Source organism: Euprymna scolopes, chromosome 27, assembly GCF_053919585.1.
Source record: "Euprymna scolopes isolate OS-2025 chromosome 27, ASM5391958v1, whole genome shotgun sequence".
In the NCBI taxonomy this organism is placed as follows: domain Eukaryota; kingdom Metazoa; phylum Mollusca; class Cephalopoda; order Sepiida; family Sepiolidae; genus Euprymna; species Euprymna scolopes.
This window is the reverse complement of record NC_136508.1, coordinates 78,773,672-78,793,845: the sequence shown is the minus strand read 5'-3', so window position 1 is coordinate 78,793,845 and position 20,174 is coordinate 78,773,672. Positions and strand designations below refer to the sequence as shown.

At 34.9% G+C, this 20,174-nt stretch overlaps 1 protein-coding gene across 3 annotated transcripts in view; it reads left to right on the top strand.

Moving 5' to 3' along the window:
• Positions 1-2,350, top strand: part of LOC145248934 (uncharacterized) — a 60,835-nt gene extending 58,485 nt beyond the window's left edge. For all 3 annotated transcript variants that reach the window (XM_080110728.1, XM_080110727.1, XM_080110726.1), the window contains exon 8: positions 1-2,350. This exon is cut by the window's left edge and continues 9,873 nt beyond it. The gene's annotated coding sequence lies outside the window, so the exon portion shown is untranslated.
• Positions 2,351-20,174: the final 17,824 nt, after the last annotated feature.

Genomic DNA, 20,174 nt, shown 5'->3' with positions numbered 1-20,174 from the left:
TTTCACCAATTTATGTGATTTTTGGAATATGATATTTTCGTTCTGTGACAAGTACATACATCAAGAAAATTTTCCTGTATTTTTTTTATTTTTTTTTTTAATTGGGTTGAATTCTGGACAAGCATTCAAACAATTTTGCAGTCAATCATTTACATAAATAAATATTCCTCTCGTGAAACAAAGGTTAACAAGGAAAGAAATATGCCCTTAAGTCTTCAGACAAAACATTTTCAAGTGGTAAGAGGAATTGTTTTGGCATTAACCTTCTTCTCAAATAAAAGAACCATATGCAATAAAGCAAAAAGACCAAACCAATATAATGTCTAATACAGAATATTATGCAATGTCTGTATGTAGTAAAACTAATGATAGATGTGTAAAAATAGGATTAGTCTTGTGAATTTTCATATCGGATTAAAACTTAGAGAAAATAAAAAGCACTTGTCCAAATGTCGTCCCACTCTGGAGAAATCAAAAATAAAGAAATAACTTCATTATGTACTTACCTGTGATGAAAAGAAGATAGCATACATTAAAAATCACCTAAATTGATCGAGTAGTCTTAAGTGAATTCAAGTTTGTCCTATGCTCCTATCCCATGTTAAGAATGGCTTTCTAAAATCTCGATTTGTTGTTATCTTCCTGTTTTTTTTTTCAGACTGTTTTCAAGATGATGTTGCAAGATTGTCACTCGTAGTTTAGCCAAATAATTTGATTTTGTTTACATCTGATATTCCATTTAAAATTTAAAATAAGGCCCTGCATTCTGACACACTAAGCGGATGTGGCAAATTGAGAGAGAGAATCAAGTCTCTTTCATCTGAATCACCAGACAATGCAGCAAGGTTTCCAGGTAATTGTTTCTCTCCTCTCTATGGAGCATGGGGGGGGTTGAACTGTGTACATGTACAATCTTGAGAATGAATAAAACCCCAAATAATTTTTTAAAGCCCAATCGTATTTAAAATTCTTAACTTTTGAGATTTTTTTTCTTTGCAAAGGAGTCACCACTTATCAAGGCCTGGAGGTCACTCGAGGATAAGGGTTAATGAGTGTACAGTGGTCAAAGGGAACATGTCGTAGTAATTGTTAGTGAAAATTTGGTAAATTGGATTACTTAAGGGGATGGGTCATCAAGAATTTGTTCACGTTTATAGTACTTGTAGTGATCCGACTATTGTTCTCATTTTGAGTGTTATTTATGCAACGTTTCAGTTGGATTGTCCTTTGATCATCTTCAGGCATGTTATTCATTTTTTAGAAAAGAAAAGAGAAAAGTCACTAGCTCCGTCATTATTTTTGTATTCTGTGAGTTAGTCTCTATTTTATGGTTATAGTTTCGAATTTGTGAAAAACAATTGGTTGACAAAGGGGAGGCAACTCTAATAAAGATCAACAAAGGATTATATCCCTTTCATCGTCTAAATTTTAAGGGTTAACAATGTTTTTTTTTTTTTTTACAATTAGAGGTTCTCAAACACTATTAACATCTTGCTTGGGTCTGCGTAGTTATCTTTTTTTTAATCATAAAATAGAGATTATCTCACATAATACGAAAATATCTACAGAGCCAGTAAATTTTCTCTTTTCTTTTCCAAACGACTACCAGATGTATTTGTTTTAATAACATTCATAGCAGCAGTTATTGAGAAGAAAATAATAATGACAGAGAGAAGAGATGCAAACCTTGAATGCCACATCAGCACGAAACCACAACTATTGAATCCAATAAATGAAGCGGACTAACCATAGGAATAAAGTAGAATGTACTTTAGGGATCAACAACATCCCTTTTAATTCTACATATGGTTTATACAGAGATTTCTAAAACTTTTTTGAAATTGGAACTTGCAGCCTAAATATTAACAAGTTTTTTTTGTTTTTTTTTAAACAACAAAAGGAAATAATACACCCACAGCCCACTCATAAATATGGTCGATTCTTAATAGGCTGATTGAAATTTAAACTAAAACAATCAGTAGATTGCATGCTTAGGTAATTAAAAAATTTTAAAAGTATGTAACTTGAAGGATTGCATTTTTTTTTTTAACATAAATAATTTATACATTTCAAGAGAATTTATCTGAACATATTTTAATATCTACATTTGTTTTCAACACTAAAATGCATGTTTACACTTAATTATCTATGTACATTCAAATAAATGTAATTCCACAAGTTGCACCCCTTTTAAAAATTTAAATTACCTAAATTAAATTAAGCGGTCAATTGTTTTTAATTTCAATTTCAATCAGCCTGTAAATGTGACGTATCAGGTCATATTTATGATTGGGCCTCGTACACAAATGTTTGGGTTTTTTTTGTAATAATAAAGATTTAATTTTTTTAATTATTTGTTTGTTATATTTCTTTGAAGATATCCATTTTTAATATTTTATCAAGTTTTTCAATCTACAATTTCTGGCAATTGTAGGTGTGTGCCTTTTCTTCCTGAGATTCTTATGGGTGACTCTTCTCTTCAGTAGAAATCTGAAACTTCTTTCTTTTCAAATCTTTCTTTGATCGATTACTCTTTCATAAAGTCGGTTCACTCTATCACCCTAAACACATTCTCACACCTGAGGCTATTACAAAAACCATGTATAGATATACCACTATCAGCCGGTCACTGAGGTGTGACCGACAGACGTGTTATAGTAAATGTCTTAAAGCGGTCTCATGAAGATGGGCCAGTCATTAGGGTCTGTGTAGTAAGAAGAAAATCATACCTGAGATGTTGGATCTGGGTGTGGCTCCTTTCTTTTCTCAAGATGATCTCTTCACCCTGGTGGCATTCTGGTGGGGATCTTCATCTCTTTGTCCTCAGGGCCGCCTTTCGACTTTAGACATTTATGAAGGCATTCATGGCAGACACAAAAAAAACGACACACGATACAATTGTAATATACATAAGGTATAACTAACTATTTTATTTTACATTAGAGATACAATATATATTACAAAAAAAAAACAATTTACAATTAATTGTTTTTACAATTAAAACTGGATAATAGGCTTTTCGAAGCTAACTAACCTACCCTAACTAGTGTTGAGGGAGGGGGTGCCCCCCTCCCATGTACGGAGAGACAGACTATGCGTCCTCACATCATGGTGGTCGTGCAGGAAAGAGACAGAAAGATAGCAAGGGAATTATGGGAAGGGATTTCTTTGTATCTCTACGCTCATGGACAATTTACCACCCGTCCATGCTGCAGAGTGTGTTAGAAACAGTGGCACAAGAAAATAGTGCCACATAGAGTACTGTTCTCATATTTGAGTTATTCAATCTCTGTTCCATTTGATGGTTGTTGACAAGGTGCAGAAACGTATTGGTAATTTGCTTGGGCCTCATCCTTTCTTTTCTGCAACTTTCTCTCAATTACAGACGTGATGTTGCTAGTCTCAGTCTTTTCTGTAAATATGTGTTCTTCAGAATTGTCTGATCTAGTCTGTGCTTCCTTTGTTCCAATTTGTTTGACTCGTTAGTCGAGTGCTCTCGCTTTGCTGTTTTGATACCTTATTGTAATACATCTTTTTAAGTGTAACGTGGTCATTGCACGTTAACTGTGTCGTTACATTCAACCACTCGGATCTACACATTGTCTGGTACCATCACAGGAACAAACAAACAGGGAAGGATATAAAAATACGACTCAGCATTTTTTTAAGTGCAAATGAAATGCATTTATTCATGGTTCTTCTAACAATAACGCATTTCATTATCTTTCAAAAGTTATTTCGCAGACACGTTTTACAACACTCTGCCACATTACATGTGCTTTTTAAAAGTCTTTTCCCCCGCCACCTGATACCAGCCATAGCCAGCAATTTCTTGCACTCGACTTCACATGTTCATTTTGCCCAACATGCACTTCTCTTGCTCGACCATATGCTGTCCATTATTCTTTTTCTCTCCTTTTTCTTCTCTTCTTCTTGTGACATCAGCACATGCACACTTGCCAAAGTTAGTCAGCTATCCTGCTCCTGATTTCTTGGTGATTACGTGTGCTGTAGTGCCACAGTCTACAAGAACATTTTTACCGTTTGTCGTATTGTCAAAGTTACATGTCAATAGAAATGTATGTTCTCATATATATATATATGTATGTTCTTAATGTTTTTTATGGGGTCCATTTTAGAGCTTTTATATCGACATTGGAAACTTTTGTGGTTGGGTCTTCCACAATTATAGCAGATAATTTTATTCTTTCTCTTGGGGAAAACTACTTTTGGTTGAAACACAGAGTTGATTCCATTTTCTGCGCCTTCAGCCTCAATAACGGAGTCAGAACTGTTGTCAAGACTCACAACACAAGTTCACTAAATCAGAAAAACCTAGCTGATGGGAATCCAACATTCACTCACATGTCACATCGCACTATGGACATAGATGTTGTAAATTCGACTCTAAGTAACAAGTAAAACGTTAAAGATAGATGAAGGTGGGAGGAAAAACCTGTGAAAAACCATGCAGAGTGTAAGGAAGTGATTCATAAAATAAAAAGAAAAATTGGTTAGAAATGATTCATTTAGGCATACAAACGCAGTCGGAAATGGAATTAGTTTGTCAGCTGGAAGTGTCCGAGAGGGTAAATTATTTTCCACTGATCAGTCGCTCTTAAACAAAAATACCATTTCATATTTTGAGTCAGTAAATTTAGGAGTCAGAGTTAGTTTATGGATAACTTCCAGTTTGTGATAAAAAAAAAAACTTAGATTAGAGTCAGATCATGCAAAGCTTTAGCAAAACTGAACTGACTTCAACAGAATGATAGTGATGGCCTTGACAGCCAGATTATCTCAATCAATTAGTTGATACATTGAACCTCAACTAAAGGTGGATGTTAACGTTTGGAGTGTCCTTCCTTACGATGATATCACACACACATTAAGAATACAACTGATCTCTACAGAATGTGTAAGAGTTTGGGCTTTTTTTGTGAGTTTGCATTGCTTTATATTTTATATATTTTTTTTTTACAAGGTGGTCACCACTTATCAAGTCCCGGAAGCCACTCAGGGATAAGGGTTATTGTAAGTACAGTACGTTAGTGTGGATATTTAAAGTGTCTACTTAAGAGGGCGGTTCATCAGGAATTTGTTTACGTTGGACTTGAAGACATCCAAGTTGTAGTCAGGAGGGAAGCAGGCAGACGGAACAGAGTTCCACAGGCGTGCAGTTCTAAGAAAGAAGCTTTGTTCATGGAATCTACGTTTTGATTAAGGCATAGATAAAGAGTGGGGAAAGTTTTTGACAGTGGATTCAGCTAGACGGGTGTTTTTGTAAAAGATTGGCGAGGGGGAACCAGAGATTGGAGCTCAGACGAGCACCTGCCATGAAAATAACGATAAAACAAAGATAGGCTTACAACGTCTTTTCTGTGGGAGATAGGTTGCAGGGAAGAGAAAAGGGCATCCCCCACTAAGCCACAAAGTCTATTTTGTACTCTGTCAAGGCAGGAGAGGCTGTTTTTAGCAGCTCCTGCCCAGATATGGCAGCAGTATTCCATCCTTGGACATACTTGGCTTTTATATAGATAGAGAATTGCATCAGTAGTGAGATATCTTCTAGAGCAGTAGAAGGATCCCACCATCTTTTCAGCGACCTTGGCAACAGACTTGATGTACGTGTTCCATTTCAAATCAGGAGTGAAGGTCAAGCCCAGAAGCTTGTCAAAATATGGGGCTTCTCCTAGACGAGAGCCATCCATTTCAATTGATGCCAGATGGGGATCAGAGCGTTGATGATGTAAAGATAGGAGTTTGGCTTTAGATGCATTAAAGGTAACCAGCTACGTCTTCCCCCACTGAACCACTCGTTCGAGATCAGAGGAGAGAGAATCAGAGAGAGCTTTGTCATTTACAGCCTTTGATGTGTTGCTGTCGATGGTCGTGTCATCAGCATAGATGTCAACGAATGATTTAAGTATGTGTTTAGGGAGATCATTGATGTAGATCAAGAAGAGAGTTGGGCCCAGGATGAACCCTTGAGGGACTCCAGCATTAATACTGCAGGCCTCTGATTTTTGTCCATCAACCACTACTCTTATGAGCCTATCAGAGAGGAATGATTTAATGATAGAATATTTCCAGTTATACCATAGCTGGAGATCTTGTGAAATAGGCACTTATGCCATACCTTGTCGATATGTCAACAGCAATTTCCCTGGAAAGGAAGCCTTTGTCAAGAGATTCACTAATCCTATGAGATATAATCGTTAGCACATCTGCGGTAGATCTTGCAGAACGGAAGCCATATTGTGTGTCACTAAGAAGGTTACTTCTGCTGAGGTGGTTGACTATTTCTGTATTTAATATGGATTCCAGCATCTTACTCATGACACACAGGAGACTTATTGGTCTGTACTGAGAGGGAGATGACTTATCACCTGAGTTCTTAAATACAGGGCATACTGATGAGGTTTTCCAGGGTGTTGGAAAGCACTTCTCCTTAAGGCAACGCTTAAACAGTTTCGTAAGTATGGGAGCAAGTTCTGGTTGAAGCTTTTTTAAAACTATAATTAGGATGCCGTCAGGGCCAGTAGCTTTACTGGAGTCAAGGTTCTTGATTAGCTTGGCGACCGCATGCACAGATATTTGTATGTTACCTAGTGTGTTTTGTGTTATAGGAGGAAATATGGGGAGTTGATGGCCTTCGTCGCATAGGATAGAATTAGCTGCAAAGTTCTTGGAAAATAGTTTGGCCTTGTCTAAAGCTGAGGAGATGACCTCTGGTCCGTTGATAATGGTTGGGATAGAACGCACACTTCTGTTCAGGATCCTATTTGTTATTTGCCAAAACTGGTGGGAACCAAGCTGCTGATCAGCTACTTTGGATTTAACAGACTAGGCATATAGCTCTCTTGCATTTTTTATTACTCTTTTACAGTGGTTGCTGGCAGTCCTGAAAGCAGCTTTAGTCTCAGTGCATCTATTACGTTGGTAGCTATGGAAAAAGTGATTTCTGTGCGTAATGGCAGCAGCACATTCTGGGGAGAACCAAGGCTGGCTGTTAGGTTTTTGTTGGAATTTTTTAGATGGTATGAATCGGTCTATGCCTACAATTAACCATTCAGTCAGGTCTGATACTATAGAGGACACATCCTTTTTAAACATGGAATGCAGAGGTAGATCAGATATAAATGTACGGAAGCTATCCCAGTCAGCCATGGAGTATCAGTATAGAGTACAGTGGAGGGGTACGTCTGGGGACTTATTACATTTCATTTTTATCTTAACTGATACGACGGAGTGGTCGGAGGATCCTAGAGGAGAAAGAACGGAACATGAACATAGCTCAGGGGAAGTTGAGAGAAAAAGGTCTAGGAGGCTTGCATATTAACCTGTAGTATTGGGCACACGGGTGGGCTCGCGAACAATTTGAGTGAGGTCATAAGCAATGGCAAAATCATGACAGAACCTCCCCTCATCGTCCATCTTATTTGAGTGGGTCAGCCACTCCACGTTATGGACGTTGAAGTCACCACAGATGTGGATGTTAGCCGAGGGGTGTGCAGACAGGATGTGGTCTATTTTCTCAGATATGCTCTTAAAGATAGTAACTCCGCTGTCGTGGGGCCGATAGAGGGCAAATATAAATGCAGTGGTGTAAGCAAGTGCAACCTAGAAGCACATATAAGGTAAATTAGGATCTTTTCTAGAGATATCCCTGCCACATGGGAAGCCATCTTTAATGTAGGCACATATTCCATGCCCATGGCGATCTTGGGGGTCAGATTTAGATGTTAAGTTAGAGTATCCGTTAATTATGAACTCATCTAGGGAAATGGTCGGCTCTATTCCAGTTTCGTTTAGAAAGAATATGTCCGGTGTCGTCTCTTGTAATTGGGTTTCAACCTCTGGAAGGTTGGAACGTAGACCCCTGATGTTGGAGAAGGAGACATGATAATAGGGGTCTACATTGGAAGAAGGGGTTCTAGGTTTATTCGAGTTTTTTTTTTGAGATGTTTCATGTTGAAGTTTTGGGATTTGTGGAACAGGGCGGCATACTTGGTTAGAGCAGTACAGAGAGGGAAAGTAAGAGAGAAAAAGACAGGAAATTTTTTTTTTTTTTTTTTTTGTAGCACATGCAAAGGTAAAGCCGTAACTAGTATCCCACTAGTGCATCCACTATACTACCCACTAGTATGGCATTGAGAGGCCCCACCAGAGACTACTGCATGGGCCAGAGTCCATTCACCAAATGGCAATTCAACAGTCCCAGTATTTTGCGCCTGCTGATAGGACAGCCTCCTTAGTGGTTAATCCAAGGTTCGGGTCCCTGACTATCAAGCGGATAATGTCAGCCCAGACAAAACGTTTACCTCCAGCACCCTTACTAGTGACATGGCCACAAGGATAGACATAGAGACAGAAAATTTTCCAACATCTCAGACTACTGTTTACCAAGTACTACCGACCTTTAAAGTAGCTTTTTCTTCACCCTTTGTCAGAAAAATCACTCATTTTCATGAGGACTGAGTGACAAATAAAGAGAAGCAAGAGTTACTAGAGCTGCCGATAACACATCCACTGTATTATCTACTTTCCATTAAAAAAAAAAAAAATACTTGCAAACTAATGCTCAGCCTATCAGCAATTGAATTCGAGCTTGACACATCCAAGTTTCAGTTTGTGTCATCAACCATCTTCTCTATCTAGATTAATGTACTGATTTGCAGAGATCTGGTGATGCCCAGAAAAACTCTATAATTGTATCTTGCAAAGACTTATTTAAGTCCAAATGTGATACTATCAACATTCCCCCCCCCTCAAAATAACTGTTAGGAAGTAAAAAAAAAAAAAAGAGCAAAAATAGGATTGTTAATCAGGGTGTGGCATATCCTCGAGTGGCCTCGGGGCCTTGATAAGTGGTGACTCCTTTGTAAAAAAAAAAAAGCATCGGACATATGGTTTACGGACAGTCCTGAGTTTGCGACAGTTGAGGACAGTTTTGATTTTGAAACAGAAACAGATTTTGACTCGAAGCAGATTGAAATGAGCTGACGTTAACCAGCAACAAAGAGGCCTCAAAAGACACTAAGATGTGGATGTTAGCGTTTAGAGGGTTGTTTCCTATGATGGCGTCACATATCCCGATTCCAACTGATATATACAGAGTGTTTTGGAGTCTTTTGTTTCCCTCGGGTTTGTGTTTTAGGTTGTTTTATTGTTTTATAGTGCTTGCTCTCGGCAGTAGCACATGTGAGAGAAATAACAACACGGCCAGAACAAAATTGGAAGATGAAACAGAAGAAGACCAGGGAAACCGCTTTGGGTTTGGTGATTGTTGTCGTGGGGGAGCACATGGTATCACACAAGTTCTGAAATATTATGAGAAAGAAAGATAGTTTAAATATGAATGGATACCCAGAGGCTATTATTCTGCCCTCCCTCCTCTGCACACCACTGGACTAATTTCATCTTGTGTAGAATGAGATCATAACTTGGAGTTAGTGAAAGGATGCTGTGAAAACAAAAGCTTTTGTTAAAGAGGTGCAACATTGTGGAGGGAGCATAAGATGGAGCAGGCACTAGTAGTGGTGTATCAATTAATCGGCAACTAATTGGCTTTATTGTCCCCTTTGTCAATTAATCAGTAATTAGTCAATTACTTACTTTTCTCTTTTATTAAATTTAAACGAGTTCATCAATGCCAAGTGACACACCAAATAGCTTTGTTACATTAACACAGTAACTTCCGATTTAACTTCACATTTGTCTGAATTGTATTTTGCCTTTTTTTGCTTTACTAAATGAAATTATAAAATACAAAGTATAGTTCCAAATTTCTTAAATGAATAAACAACTAGATAAAAAAAAGAAGTTATAAAATACAAAGTATAGTTCCAAATTTCTTAAATGAATAAACAACTAGATAAAAGAAAATGAAATTATAAAATACAAAGTATAGTTCCAAATTTCTAAAATGAATAAACAACTAGATAAAAAATGAAATTATAAAATACAAAGTATAGTTCCAAATTTCTTAAATGAATAAACAACTAGATAAAAAAAATGAAATTATAAAATACAAAGTATAATTCCAAATTTCTTAAATGAATAAACAACTAGATAAAAAAATGAAATTATAAAATACAAAGTATAATTCCAAATTTCTTAAATGAATAAACAACTAGATAAAAAAAATGAAATTATAAAATACAAAGTATAGTTTCAAATTTCTTAAATGAATAAACAACTAGATAAAAAAAAAAGAGAGAGAGAAATTATAAAGAAACTACAAAGTACAATTTCCCATTCTTAAGTGAATAATTAAGTTGAGCATGTTGCGGTGATTGCCTCTGCTTTGCACCTGTTGTTCTACTTCCTCTTCTATTCTTGCTGACTCTCTCCTCTGCTCTCATAGTCTCATCAGTATTTAAAGTTGACTACTTTTAAGTTGTAATGTGGAACCATTAGAGTTTCTTCATTCTCATGTTTCTCAATGTTGCCGAGACAAAGCTAGTTTCCTTCAATAATTACATGAAACCTTAACAACCACCAATAGCTATGGCTAGAGATACTTTACCTGAGAGCACTTCGTTCAAGCTCCTTGGCTTAACGTTCACAGGAAACATGAGTTGGAATAGATACATCAAGAGCATTGCTAAGGCTGTTGCAAAGAAGGTGAGCTCTCTCTATCGTGCTAGAAAGTTACTTACACCTGAAAGTATCCTGTAGCCACCATTCGCCCATGTATGGAGTACTGCTGTCACATTTGGGCTGGTGCATCTGCTACTAGTCTCTCTTTCCTCCTTGACTCTACTTAGCTATTCGGTCTCACTCTTTATTATTATTATTATTATTATTATTATTATTATTATTATTATTATTATTATTATTCAGTGGCCTTTGAGCCTTGATAAGCGATTACCTTCAAATAAAAAAAAAATGTTGTTGATGATAATGATTAAAGAAACCAAAATTAAAACACAGTTATTTTTGTGATAAAGATTCATAATTTAGATTGGATTATTTGGACTACCGTTCTCATCTCGAATGTTAGTTTCATAACGTTTTGACCGATGTGACCTCCACGAACATGTGGTGTAATGGAATTTTTTTTTTTTTTTACATGGGAGTCACCACTTATCAAAACCCGAAAGCCACTCGAGGAAAAAGGTTAATGACTGTACAACAGTCACTTAAGAGTTAGTAGTGGAAATAGGGTAGGAATAGATTATAATATAATTTGTTTACATTGGACTTGAAGATTACTATAGTGTAGTCAGCTGGTTTTAGTATACATCAGCGACATGCAAGAATAATATTCAAGATGAAAATAGTTTGATTAATACAAATGATATGAAATTTCAGCTTGTTGTACAGTGGCATTACAAGTTCAAACTCATTATCACGCTCAAGGTTAGTAAGTCGCACGTCATATGTATTCGTAAGGTCAGCAGAATCTTAGTATTGGGTGTGGCATCACAGCAATACGCTATTAGATGTAGATGTTACATTTTATTCTGTCTGCGATCCTCTTGACACTGTTACACTATTTTATTTCCTGCTGAGGCAGGCGTATATTTAATGAACAAAAAAAATGTCACTATGTCATCGACCAATGACAACTTTTCATTCCATTTTGATTTTCTTCTAGATTTTCTTGACCATTTTTTTTTTTTTTGTCTGGGATAGTTGGTGGGGGGGGGGATGATATTTTACTTGGTCTCCAGGCTGAAATCAAAGTTTAACATTTGTTCTGTCTCCGGTAAAAGAAAAAAGAGATACTTCTGGGACAATTTTATATTTTTGTCGCATCCAGTGACCCTTTTAGGGACGTTGAATATCTCCTATATCAAAAACTGATTTATGTGCCTAACTTTGCCCTCGTAAGAAGGCAAGTAAAGACGGACATTTAACCGTATCCAGTGGTGAATCTTTATTAGGAAGAGTTTGGGCCAGTACTAAAATGTTTTCACCAACAAGCAATCAATAAATTAAATAAAAGTTATTACATGTACTTGCATAGTCCTTTTTTATTGTCGCTGTTTTTCATAGTCGCAGTTTCAGGCCTTTTCGTCCAGTGGTTGTCGATGGTTTGATTTGTTTAATTTAGATGAATAAAACTTTCCATGCATGAAAGACATAAGGGAGATGCTCGCTGAGTTTTCTTCAAGGTTTTATTTATAGAGAATTTACTTATAGGGAGAGAGACTAAATAATTAAATAATTATTTCCTTCCTAACTTACTCTTTCTAATTTGAGAAATGAGTGATGCAGACGGATAGTGAAATCAGTAACATTCACTGAGATTATCAGTTTCCTACGTTTTTTGATGTCTTGTTTGCATGGATTCTGAGTGAAAGATGATTTGTACACCTTTTTTTTATAACTAGACGTCATGCCATTGTTTTTCCTGTTTAGTCTACAGAGTTTGACTTCTTGCTCCTACCTTGTCACCCATCTTTCATTCAATAGTCCAGTCAAAATATGAAAAAGAAACCTTTTACCCTGAACAAATTCTAAGAAAGTGTTTTATTGTTTGTGCTTTTTTTGTTTTGGTTTTTCTGTTTTTTTGTTTTTTTTGGTAGAATTACATGTCGGGGAAAACATACTAAAAGTTTACCAAAATAAGATTACCGCAAAGAAATGCACATGTCATGACGTCATTGATGACGTCATTGATGACGTCATGCCCTCACCTGTCCATGTACTTTTGTTTTTTACACAGGCACCACCACATTATCAAGGCCAAGAGGCCACTTGAGGATAAGGGTTAAAGAGTGTACAGTAGAAATGGGACAATATAGTTATCAATTCGGTAAATTTGTTAACTTATATGGAACGGCTCATCAAGAACTTGTTTACGTTAGACTTGGAGACAACCATATTGTAGTCAGCCGGAAAGCAGGAAAACGGAAGACAATTCCACATCGTGCAGTTATAAGAAAGAAGCTTTGTTCATGGAATCTACGTTTAGGTTTAGGCACATATAAAGAGTGGGGGAAATTAGTGATAGTGTTTTCAGCTAGACGAGTGTTTCTTATGAAAGTTTGGCGAGGGGGGACCATTGACTGAAGCTCAGTCGAACACTTTCCATGAAAATAATGATACATCAGAGACAAACTCGCAACATCTCTTCTGTGAGATAGAGGTTGCAAGGAGGAGAAAAGGACATCTCGTACGAGGCTACGAAGTCTATTTTGAACTCTATCAAGGCAGGACAAGTCCTTTTTAGCAGCTCCTACCCAGATGTGGCAACAGTATTCCATCCTTGGACATACCTGGCTCTTATATATCTTAGTATACTTTGTATAAAAGTTGTTATATCAAAATATATAGCATAAAAATACAAGCTTATCTATAACAACAGCCACATCTTTGAAATATGGAAATATTGGTTATATTGTCCTCGTTTGTTGTCATCGTTTTATGACGTCATAGTTACGATCCTTTTCGGAGCCACTCATTTTATAATGCTTATTCTAAAAAATTATTTTAGACGTGGACCCACACATCTTGTTAAACGATAAATGGGGGACACAGCAAATAGATATCTTAGAGGATATTTCGCTTTTGATGACTATCAAAGTTTTCCTTTTTGTTATTACAGCATTATGTATGTCGCACATGTTCCATAGACAGACTGACGTGAAACCTTTGTTTTTCTGTACCCTCAATATCAATGACGTCATCGTCATGCCAACTGATGTCTATTTGGTATTTACTCTACTATGATCTCTTTAATCTCCTCTAATCTCACACAGTATCTCTTTTCTGTTATCTTTCGTGGGAACTGGTTTATTTCCTAAACATCATGTCACTTCGATCTGCACTTAGTTCGATCCTGGCCAAGATAAACACTAGCTGATGTACTCGTTATCTGACGCTCACCATGCATCTTGTAAACTCTAGCTTAATTTACCAACCTCTACCAAAACATAACTCTTCCCCTCCTGATTTTAAATAAATTTTTTTTTAAATAGTAACAAAATACAGTGCAGTATATAATACACATGTATATAATCAAATAACATTACAAACAACACCGTAAGGCGGGGAAATAGTAACCAGGGGTCTGAAAAACATTGTATTCCACATCGTAACATGGAGAAACCGTATCCTAGGGCCACCGTATTCCTGTACAGGCGTTAATTTTCAGCAATCAAGAAAGGCCTTTGCAATTTAATACCGATGATGGAAACGATGTCTGTAAAGACGCAAAAAAAAAAAAAAAAAAGACTTGATGACTAGACCTGTTATACGGTTATAGCCGACGCCATACTGGCCTCGTGATGTAAGGGATGTGCCTATCATTTTTAGTGTGTAAAACATCGGGGAGCTGGTTTCCATGCCAGGATGTAGCAACCGTTCTAGAAACGTCTCCACGACACGGACACACAAATAAACTCTCCCCGGCAAACAATCGGATCACACTCTTTTGTATGATTGGAAAAATATTTTCTTGTCAACCTATTAAAGTCATCTATGGTAAACTTTAATTAGAGTCTTAAGTACAGGAGCACTGCATTAAAAATTAGTAACAAAATACAGTACAGTATATAATACACATGTATGTAATTAAATAACATAAATAACACCCTAAGGCGGAGCAAATACCGTAGCCAGGGGCCGGAAAAACATTGTATTTTACATTGTAAGCTGAAAAAAATCGTATCCTAGGGTCACCGTATCTCGAGGTCCTACTGTAACAATATTTTAATATACTTAACGTTATTAAATTTTCTCGTGTGATGCTAATTCTGGTGCGGGATTTAAATTGTTAACGTATTTTCTGGAACAGTGTGAGAACGTTCCCTTGGCGTATAACTGAGTGCCTGTTGATTATCTTTTGAGATTCTCTGATTTTCTTTAACTTTGTTGTTTATTTGTTGTTTTCATCTCATGATGATTCGACGAAGAATCAAAAACGTTCGTAATAAATATGGAATATACATAAAATTTAGTTTTGATTTTAACACAGGAAAAGGATCGATAGAAAAATTGAAAAATATAAAAAAAAAAAAAGAAGCATAATTATGCATAGAGAATTAATATTTTTAATTTCTTAAATACATTGTCGTTGCTAAAGTTAAAGTCTAAGTTCTTTAGAATTAGTTTTATCATTAATGCGGGGGGGGGGAGGTGATTTGATTTTGAGTTTAAATTTATTTAATTGACATTCTTCTTCAGATATGGCTGGTATGTATTTTATACAAGTTTAAAGTGACGTCTAAATGTCAGTTATATTTGTGTGAGCTAATACGTCTACTTTTAGGCTTAATTTTTTCTTTTCCACTTGAAAATTTTCTTTGGTTTTCACTAGGTGCGGTCAAAAATGGGCGGGCAAAAATAGGGGGACCTAGTTTTGAAAGCTGATTTATCATAATTTTTTTGTAGGTTTTTGACTACTTTTTGATTGCATTTGAAAGATTAGAGATTAAAGTTAATTTCTTAAAGGGGAAAAATATTTGTTCACGTGAAAAAAAAAGTTATGAAAATGTTTTCACGGCGAGCTAACCAATTCAGCTAAATTTTGAAGTTAAATAAATTCATTGTAAAAATCCTTTAAATTATAAATATTAGTTTCCTGGGTCTATTTCAAAGATAATTAGTAAAGTAAAGTCCTAAGATATTGGATAAAAAAAACACCTTGTTTATACAAAATGCAGCTTAATTAGCCCTCAAAAAGCAAGTAATTATGCCGATCGGCAAAACGCAACCGATAAAAGTTTGTAAACACGAATATACGGAAGCTCAAAATTTCAGCGAATCAAAACGCTATTTCAAAATGAAGTCATGATAGTAAAAGGAAGTAGGGGTGTAAGATTTTTTTCCCAGACGTGCATCCATACATTTCTATTTTGAACGTTTGTATCAATTTTTATCATTTTTTAATTTAATTATTTTTTGTTCCTGTTTTTAAATTAATTATTTTTTAATTATTGTTCGAGATTATATAAAAATTATGTTACACCGAAAGTTTCACATTCTTGCGAGCAAGGAAATTATTAAAATCTTGCAGATAAAAATCATGCGAAATCTGTAATTAAAAAAAAAAACAAAAGTAGAAATATTTTTGCTATCATAACTTTTTTGTGCGTGAAAATATTAAATAAATAATGCTTAATTCAATGATAATATCGGTAGTTCGAGAAATTCATTTTTCTTCAAGTCATATTGAATTCATAATTACGGACTTTAGAGCTTTTTTCGTAATGTTCCTGTAAAAATTTTTTTTATTGTTACAAATTACGATGCTTTATTTATATAAAAAAAAGGGCAAAAATAAATTATTGCGTTTTTTTTAAATTTATACTGAAAACCATGACTTTAAGTAAAGGTATTTTTTGTTTAAACAAAATAATACATTTCCACTAAGATTCAAATAAAAATAATTTGTTCATTATATTCCGCGATCATTATTTGATAAATACTGAAAATTTCATTAAAATTAGTTAATTTCCTGATTTTTAGTGAATTTTTAAGTAAAGGGAGGAGTCAAAATGTTTATACATTTTGAGCATCGGCATTCATTTTGCCCGTACCTAGTTTTCACCCTCGATTTTGTTAGAATCCCTTATTCAATTCATCATCTCGATATTTGTATCATGAAATATAATCTATATAATTATAAAACTCAAGCTTGTTTGCTTGCTTTTGTGTTTAAACCATCTTTCTAGTCCAGGTTTAAGAGTCCGGTTTAGGATCTCCGGCTTCACGCAAACACTTTATACGAATTTAGGAAAAATCGTCCCGGGAAAACTCGTCTCGGGAAAACTCGTCTCCGGAAAACTCGTTTCCGGAAAACTCGACCCCGGAAAACTCGTCCCCTTTCGCTAGGTAGGAAAACTGGTCCCTTATTGAATAAATATCGATTGAAAACACATTTTATGATCGTTCTTGAAGGAGATATTGTTTTTTAAAATAGACTATAACCTCCCATAATATTTTTAAAAAATATTTTTTCTTGTTTAATGTTTTTTTTTTTTTTTAAATAAAATCGATTTTCTAAGTGTCCGTTTTCTACCTAACTGGCTAAGTTCTTAGTGGTTTCACTTATTTTAAAGCGTTTATTATGTTCATAAACGAGACCGCATATTTTTTTTAAATATTAATATAAAAAAGAATTTACTTATTTACTGTTGTTTAATTTATTTGGAATCGTTTATTCGGTAAAGAAAAAAAAACACAGAAAACAAACAAAAGTGTTACGTGAGAACGAGAAATAATGTCCGGTATATCACAATCTTAGGGGGTCTTGATAATCGCTAAAAAATAGAAAATTAAAGAAATTACTAAGGGAGATTTGGTTTTAAAAAGAAAATAATAAATTTTAATATTTTTTAAAATATAATTTTGAGAGGGGGGGGGGAACTATATCTCCCTCCGAAAAACAACCAACAAAAAATGAAATTAAAAAGATTCTTGATAAACGATAGCGGAGTTTTCAATAAAATTGATTAATAAATTTATTTAGTGATTACTTTTTCTCTTAATGATTGATTTTAGAATTTTGAAGTAAAAATTAAAAATGAGTTAACGAGAGATTGTTAGCACATGGCATCTCTCGCGCCAAAAAAATATTTCGCTTTTAATTTATTAGTTAATTTTTGCAAAATTTGACAGGACGACAATAAATCTTGATAATTGATAAAATTATAATTTTAAATAACGCATGAGTGCATTTGGTATGAGAGAAAACAAAAACATAAAAAAAACTATCATAATTAAAAAACCAGAACAAAAAAGTAACGAAGAATCGAATCGCTCCCTGTTTTTTAATTTTTTTGTTTTGTTTTTTATTATTGTTTTTATGACTTCAAAAAACATCGTTAAAATAAGAAAAAAAAATTTGTAATTAACTTTGTATGAACATAATAAACGCTTTAAAATAAGTGAAACCACTAAGAACTTAGCCAGTTAGGTAAAAAATGGACACTTAGAAAATCAATTTTATTTAAAAAAAAAAAAGAATTAAACAAGTAAAAATATTTTTTTTAAATATTATGGGGGGGGGGGGCTATAGTCTATTTTAAAAAACAATATCTCCTTCAAGAACGATCATAAAATGTGTTTTCAATCGATATTTATTCAATACGGGACCAGTTTTCCTACCTAGCGAAAGGGGACGTGTTTTCCGGGGTCGAGTTTTCCGGAGACGAGTTTTCCGGAGACGAGTTTTCCCGGGACGAGTTTTCCGGGCACCCTTTATCCATACAGACGATATAAGCAGATTTATTAATTAACAACAAATAACGATAAGACAATTGTTTAAAATAAATAAATAAATAAATGATCAATTTACGTGATGTTAAAAAAATATTTCCTTTGCTCAATATATATTTGTGCGTGATTAAAACATATTTTTATCCGCTTTTGTTAGAAAGGTTTACGTTTCTAATGATATGGTGTGTTTGTGTTTGATAATTATCATGAAGCCAGTAGAACTCTAAATCATTAATTTAAATGACAATGTCGTCTTCAAAATTAATCAGAACTTCTATTTTTTATACTTTTGAATGTTGTATCTAGCTATCCGTGTTTATTAATGTACGGCATAATCACGTTGGCACACCATTTCTCATCAAATAATCGGAGTTAAGCAATGTTGGGCCTGGCCAGTACCAGATGGGTGACCATTTAGGAATTCTAAGTGCTGTATGTGCTTTCCGCTTATCTCGGCATTGTTTCCAGTCGTCCTGAACCTTCACTTGCTACTGGTATTCAACAATGTCGACTCAGCAGAGATTTAGTTGGAGATTGCGCAACTCTTGCCACAAAAATTTCACGCGTAGGCACCTTACAGTGGGTATCCATAGTCTGTCAAGACTGAAGGAAGCCTTATGTTTATTAAATTAATTTATTCGTCTATTTTCTTTTAAATTAAATTAAAATTTTTAACTTAATTTAATTATATATCCATTTTTAACTTAATTTAATTATATATCCATTTTTGGTAAATGTTGGAATATTTTAGTTGATGTTTTTGATTCATTTTTCCATGTTTACTTTTGTAGGTAGTGAAATAAATTCTTATAAAATTACTCAACTACATAAAGAGGCATACATTATTATAAATGTATGCACGAAATAATATATATATATATATATATATATATATATATATATATATATATATATATATATATATAATTTTATGTGTACACGTAGAATAATAAATATATTTATATATTTAGTATATTTAGGCAGGATTTTTTCATTTAAACAAATATTGTTAAAAATAACAGATAGTTTTTGCTGAATTAGATCTTTTTAGTTCTTCGATTTTTTCTTTCGATCTTTTTTTCGTTGAAATAAAAGCAATTAATAAAAGTTCCATATGTACCGAGAAGGTTTTCGATTCTTCGTCGAATCATTGGCCGGTGAAAAAGCAAATTAACAAAACCAAGTGGTTGGTTGGTTGGTTGGTTGGTTGTTTTTGTTTTACGGCATATCAACCCTTTTCGGGTTATTTAATGCCGAATCCAAAGATTTTGAAGAAAATTTTTTTTAATAGAATATATTTGTTGTTTTCATGTCGGTTTCTATTCAACCCATAGTTGGGACCCTAACGGGTACTACCACTCCGGGTCAGAGTGGACCTGGGAGCAATGGTAATTAAAGGGTGGCTCCACACTCCCCAAAGCCCACAAGCTGGGGCCTCACCACTGGATATAGTTTAAGGTCATATCCAGGACCCCCATTGAGGGACTTTTACCCTCTGCAAGGGGGCAGTCGGCGTATTCTAATGCCCCACCGACAGGGTCACAAAACCAAGTTGATAATAAAAAAAGGAGAATTTCAACAAATAGCTGTGAAACGGGCGTTCAGTTAGTTAGACGCCGGGAGGGTGTATTCTGACTGTTCAGGAGAGACGTTTAGGGTTTTAATGCTTTTAGGGCACAACCTAAGAAAATATATAATTCAATACAAACCTCTGAAATGACGAACACAACAATTTCATAAAATGTAACACATAACAGGTTTATTAAGGAGAATGTTCACCGGGTGATATGTTCCTGGTCAAAAGCTGGACTCAGGCTACCTGGTGCTATCGCGGTAGTTATTACAGTGGAATCGTCAATACCGATTGAAATAACACCGAGGCGGAGAGAGCGAAGAAAAAGGGTTCGTTCCGTTTGGTGTCTCTCTCAGTAAGGAAGAGTTCTTATCCTTCAAACCGGATGCTGGCCGAATTCCTTAGGGGATAGAAAGGATCAATG